Raw genomic sequence first — 6,682 nt, forward strand, 5'->3', positions numbered from 1 at the left:
AGATAAATCAACTTCAGATTAATTCATTATCAATAACTTGCATCCTTAAGGAGTTAACTTAATTTATATATACTCATATTCATGTAATTAAGCATTTTAATGATTTAGCCAATTAACTGATTAATCAAAAAAAATAATCAACAGATTAATTGATTATTAAAATAATCGTTAGTTGCAGCCCCAGGCTACATACATAGTAAGAATTTGGTACTTAACTGATACAAACTGGCCCTGTGATGGACTTGTGACCTGTCCAGGGTGTACCCTGCCCCTCACACTGTGACTGCTGGATACGGACACCAGTGACCCTGAAGGAATAAGCCGGTATAGATAATTGATGGATGATACAAACTTGGTAAAACTTAGATACATGGTTCTTACCTGGTAGGTAAGTACCAGATATTGTAGGTACCAGGTTTGTGCACTACAAGTACCTGGTGCTAACAAAGTACTTACATGGTAATTCCTTGGTAAGGACTTTATAACTTTCTGGTCCTTACCTGCAATGTGCCTGGTATGTAAGTGGCTGGTACCTGGAAAGTACCCATTATTTATCAGGTACAAACAGGCACATATGAATGAATGAATGAGTGAATGAATGAATGAATGAATGAATGAATGAATGAATGAATGAATGAATGAATGATACTTTTTTGATCCCAAAGGAAAATTACAGTTCATACAGAGCGGTAATGTGTATTGCTACTCTTATGTTAGCTCCTGTTTTCACACCTGATCTTGTTTTGTAATCAGCACACCTGTTGTTCATCTTCAATCAGCTCTTTGTGTTTATTTGATCCTGGTCATCCTCTGTGTGTTTGTCAGTTTTGTGTTGTTATGTCACTTTTTTGTGGTTCCTTGAGTCCAATCATTTCAATAAAGAATTATCACAAAGTAAAACTTTCTGTCATGTCTGTTTTTGGGCTGTCAAGCCTTTGCCTGCTCTGTATTTGAACAGATTTTCATTTTTGTTATCTCAAACATCTGCTATAATCGATGGTCAGCTACACAAACGACAACTTTTAGTTCCAAGCAGGAACTCCACTGAAAAAAGATTAGTGCAATGAGACAGTAAAAATCAGCCAATATCAGCTGTGAACCAGGGTTTAGTGGCTGTTGGTCAATCATCCAATTTAACCGTACTGTAATTATTTTTTCTTTGTATTTATGTGTGATTGGATTGGAGACTTTGAGACAAAATCTAATTATGTAACAGTGATTGTTTGTATTTCTCAAGGGACACTCAAAACCTCTCAGTTGCGTCCCAGAGGACCCGCGGTGGCCCCAAGCAACATCTAATTAATTCAACACAATCTTTGAGGCTTGTTTGAAATGTTCTGTCTTTGTTTTTTCTTTTTTTAATTATTATTATTCCACCTCCTCACAACACCTTTAACAACTATCCAATTATGGTTTTAGTTACAGGCTAATGTAAGCCTAAAGGTGACTCATTTATCTTAAAAAGCTGTAAAGAAAAACTTTCAATTTGGCAGCCTGGAAGAGCATAAAGACTTTAGGGAATAGTCTAAGTTAAAGTCAAGCATCGTTCATCACTGCCTCTTTTATTCAGATAACAGAAATCTGCTGTAAAGACAAATATTTCAGAAACTATCCAAACATCATGACCAGTGGTGAAAATGTTTCTGCCAATCAGCTAACAATCAAAGCAGAACAAAATTTTAGTGTTGAGCTTTTTCATTAACTTTGGAAACCGTTAGCAAACCAAGTAGCTTCCACTAAATGTTTTGGTAACTTCAAGTCTGCTTGTTAGCAGACAACAAGCTAACAAGCTAAACAGGTTTGTGTCAGTCCCACCAGTCTTCAGGTCCAAGGAGACACGTTAGTGATTAGCTGTTAGTGTTAGCTTCCGCTATGTTTACTTGTGTAGCTGTTGAGCATTAGCTTTTGCAATAAGAATATACAGTTTATTATGATGGAGTACTAGAGCCATTTACGACTTTATTCTTGTAATATGATGTAATATGATGACTATTGTCATCATTTTACAACTATGTTCTTATATTACGACTTTATTTTCATAATATTATGATTATTCTCATCATACTATAATTTTATTCTCGTACAACTTCTTTTCTTGTAATATTCTGACTATTTTAGTAAAATTTTTACATTAGTCACATTATGGCATCAGTCTTGCAATCAGCAAAAAAGCTTGTAGTGTGGCCCTAAAACTTTGTTGTAGTTTAAGCAAAGCTAGATTTTTAGTTTGGGGATTATGAGTTAGCAAAATTAACATTTTGGTTATTTGTGTCCTGATTGAACCAGTTTGATATTCTTTATTATTTTGCCTAAAATAACTGGGTGAACACGCACTGCTGATTCTTACAGTTACAGAAATGGCTGTGATAACTGAACATTATGAACATCTAGAAATGAGATCCAGGAATAAATTTGATAAATAATAATTCCTTTCATGATAAAATTTAACACAAGTATTTCATGTGAGCTCAGTACCTACCACACCAATTTTAAGCTCAAATCTTTAAAATGAACTGAGTTTTAGACATTTTTTGTTTGCTAATTTTTGTTAGCTGTGGCAGCCACCTTCAATCAGGTTGACTCCAAAATTTAATCAGCTGTAGACAAACATCCATTTATCAGTTTCTGCGAGTTCCGGTAAAATCTGTCCAGTGGCTCTGAAGAAATTTTGCCAACAAACACACACACACAGTCATAGATGATTGCATGATCGCCCACCCATCATAGCACTTGGCATGAAGAAATACATTTGATTTTAGAAGACATGTTTTATCAGCTCCACTGAAATTGACTCAATCTAAAGTTGCTCTATTCTGACGCACTTTGGAGGCTTCTCTTCATCATCAGCCATCACTCTGTCTCCTTACTTAATTAAAGCCTATTTAATTTCCTCACAAAAGACTTAATTTTCCTCTTTACACAATCGTTCTCCGAAAACAGAGAAGCTCTTGATGTTGGAAGCAGTCAACAGTCTGTAATTATCCTCTCACACACCCGAAGCTACGGAGGTGGTTCCAGTCAGCTTAATGCCCGGGTTTCACGCGCAAATTAGGACAATTAGCGGCCTCATTAATTCGGGCGAAGGGAAGTAATATTCTCGTTACAGAGACGGTTCATTAAGTTAATGCTATCTGTGGCAGAGGGCTAATTGATGAACTTGGAACAGGACAGTGTAAGTAGAGAGGAGAACTTTACGGGCTGCCTTGGTTTTCGGGTCTGTTAAAAAGGATGTTTAAAGCTCGAGCTGCTCATTTCAGTCGTGATTGATCTTTGGGAGGTGGAAGGAAATATCGTGAAATCTGAACCTGCATCTCTGCAGGGCGGTGGTCCTCAATTACAACACAGCAAGGTTCACCTAAAATAATTTCTCTGGAACATTTATATATCATAGAATATAGATACAGTTAAACCATAGTTATTATGCCTTTTTAAACGGGCTTTTTGATTTGTTTAATATTTTTGATATAGTAAACAAATGTACTGTACGTATATTGACTGAAAATCTGTCTTCTTTTCATCTCTGTGTGTCCACCTGCATTAAGCAAGCTAAAACTCTGGTTTAGATTGACTGAAGTTACCACAGATGACCCCGCCCCACCTTCAAATTGAACCAATAAAACCAAACTAACATCAACAGGTTTGTGTCAGCCCCACCAGTTCTCCAAGCTCGAAGAAGACAATCTGTTAGTGTTAGCTTCTGTTCATTTCAGGGTTCAGGATTCAGGATTCATTTATTGTCCTATGCAGGTTAACAAGAGTCAATAATGCAATGAAATTCTTAGGATGAGAAGAAACCCTTTGACTCGCTATAAAGAATAAAAATAAAGACAATACAGAATACAAAATTCAGTTTGCAGTAAATGCACAAGGAGTAAATAAACAAAAAAATTAGGGTAATATATACAGTGCAAAGTCAAAATGTCCAACAGCAAATAATAACTAAAACAACAAACAACAGCAAAGAAAACAACAACAAAACTTCGGTAACAGAAATAACAAAATAGTGCAGGCAGGGTGCACAACATATATATGGTATTTCATCGATGATAGTGGTTATGATATACATGTATTCTAGAATATGTGTATTGCACATAGCATGTATTGCACAGTGTGTGTAGCAGGTTATTGCACAGGTAAGAATAACATGAGTCAGTCCCACTGAGCAGCAGCAATGGACTTATTAATTTTCTCACATGTGGGTTGGTACAGTCTTATTGTTGGGAGTTCAGTAATCTGACAGCTTGTAAAAAAAAGTAACTGTCTCTGAGACGTTTTGTACGTGCTGGCAGGCTCCAGTACCGTCTGCAGACAAAAAAGTCTTTGCGCTGGGTGGGTGCAGTCTTTAATGATGCTGCGTGTTTTACGCAGGCACTGGCTGTGGTAAATGTTCTGGATGGTGATGGAGACTGGTGATGAGACTGGGAGATGGTGGGGTGATATCCTCAGCTGTTTGCACTACCCGCTGTAGTGCTTTCTGGCTTTGACTGGTGCAGTTCCCATACCACACTGTGATGTTGCTCGTCAGCAGGCTCTCAATAGTGCACCTGTAGATGTTTGTGAGGATGCTGGTGTTCATACCAAACTTCTTTAATTTCCTTAGGAAGTAGAGTCTTTGTCTGGCCTTTTTGATCACAGTGTCTGCATGTAATGTCCAGGTTAAATCCTCAGTGATGTGAATGCCAAGGAACTTAAAGCTGCTGACCTGCTCCACCTCAGAGTTGTTTATATAGATGGGGGAATGCTGGCCTCCTTGCTGTCTCCTGAAGTCCACTATCATCTCCTTAGTTTTGCTGATGTTCAGTGAGAGGTTATTTACACCAGCTGGTCAGTGAGTCCACCTCACGTCTGTAGGCGCGCTCGTCGTCAGTGACGAGGCCCAAGATGGTGGTGTCGTCAGCAAACTTGAAGATGACGTTTGAGCTGTGCCTGGCAGCACAGTCGTGTGTGAAGAGGGAGTACAGCAGTGGACTGAGGACACATCCCTGAGGTGTACCGGTGCTGAGGACCAGTGTGGAAGAGAGGTGGCTGCCGATTCTCACTGTCTGTGATCTGTTGGTGAGGAAGTCCAATATCCAGCAGCAGACGGATTTCTCCAGACCCAGAGCTGTGAGCTTGGAGACCAGTTTGGAGGGGATTATGGTGTTGAACGCTGAGCTGTAGTCAGTGAAGAGCATTCTCACATAGGGGTTTTTCTTCTCCAAATGGCTGAGGGTGTGAATTGCTAGAGCCTTTTTTACTTGTTTAACTGCTTAGTGTAAGCAAAGCTATATTTTTTGTTAGTGAATTATGAGCTAGTGAAGCAAACCTTCTGGTTAGCTGTGCCTACCACTGAAAAAAACCTTCCCACAAATTGTTGAAAAGATACGCCAGGTCAAATAAAATACCGTAAATGTTAGAAAAGCAGGACCACCCAAATTAAATTATTGTAAATCCGAGAAAAGCTGCTCTGCCTTTTGTACAGGCAATCTTTGTCTAAAACTATGCTAAGAGATGTTTAATTAATTTGTCTGTCAATTTTATTTATTTTTGTCCTTATGGTGTCATGTTATTAAATTTGCCAAGGACTTCAGATGAAAATAAGCTCACATGGCTCGTTTTGGTACATGGTTTGTTCATTTTTACTATTGACTTTAAAATAACATTTTTGCCAAAATAACATATTTGTAACATGATGACTAGATGAGAGAAAAAATGTTTGGGGAAAGTTTCCAAAACTTCCTTGTTTTAGTTATTTTTACATTTTATTTTTTATGACCTTCCTGCACTTGGTGTCGACTGTTTTCTGCTTCCTTACAGAACACTCTGACACTTTCTCTGCATCCAAATCACTTTTACACCCAGTTCTAACTTTGAAACTGATGTCTTTTGTAATCTGACTTAACAGTAACTTTGGAAATAATGTTGAGCTGTTTAACTACATTCACAAAATACATTTTTGTGTTGCTGTAACAGCATAAACAAGACCCATAAAGTGGAAAAAATAACAAATTTATAGATACTCACTAACATAGAGGAATACATACAATATGCAGTTAGGAAAAACAGCAAAATTATTTTATTTTTGCAAACTTTCTGTTTTGTTTAAATTTAGGAACAATTCTTAACACCCAGCGAAACAACCCCAACACCTCAGATCAATGCAGCTCAGAGTGTTGCTGCTTTTCATGCAGCAGAGCACCATATGGCAGATAGGCCGACGTGGAGTGGGCTGCAGACCCAGTCCATCAAATCAAAGAAGAAAGGCTTCCAGACACTCRAGCATCGGGGACTCTGAAAGCTGTCAGCACTGGACGGACACTTATTATCCATTACACGCTGAGTGGAGGGAAAGACTATTGTGTCTTTTAATAACATTATTATTATTATTATATGGAGCTCTGATGAGTGAATTAAAACATCTTCAGATCAAATCCATACAAGACTTCAAAAAATATTTTTGAGGTTAAAAAAAACTACAACAAAATAATATAATATAAGACCAGCTGTCTTTTTATCAGTCAGTAGAAATGGACTTGTTAACCTCCCTGCTGCACTTGGGTCGGAACGAGCCACAAGGCCTCAGCATTAAAGGGATTTCTGACTACATGTTGGCCTTAACATGTTGTTTCTTTGTTCTGCTAAAAGTTGTTGTTTATGGCACATGTACACATCTATTTACTTAAAAAATGTAAAATATATTTTA

This window comes from Austrofundulus limnaeus, unplaced genomic scaffold, assembly GCF_001266775.1.
Source record: "Austrofundulus limnaeus strain Quisiro unplaced genomic scaffold, Austrofundulus_limnaeus-1.0 Scaffold34, whole genome shotgun sequence".
Taxonomy (NCBI): Eukaryota; Metazoa; Chordata; class Actinopteri; order Cyprinodontiformes; family Rivulidae; genus Austrofundulus; species Austrofundulus limnaeus.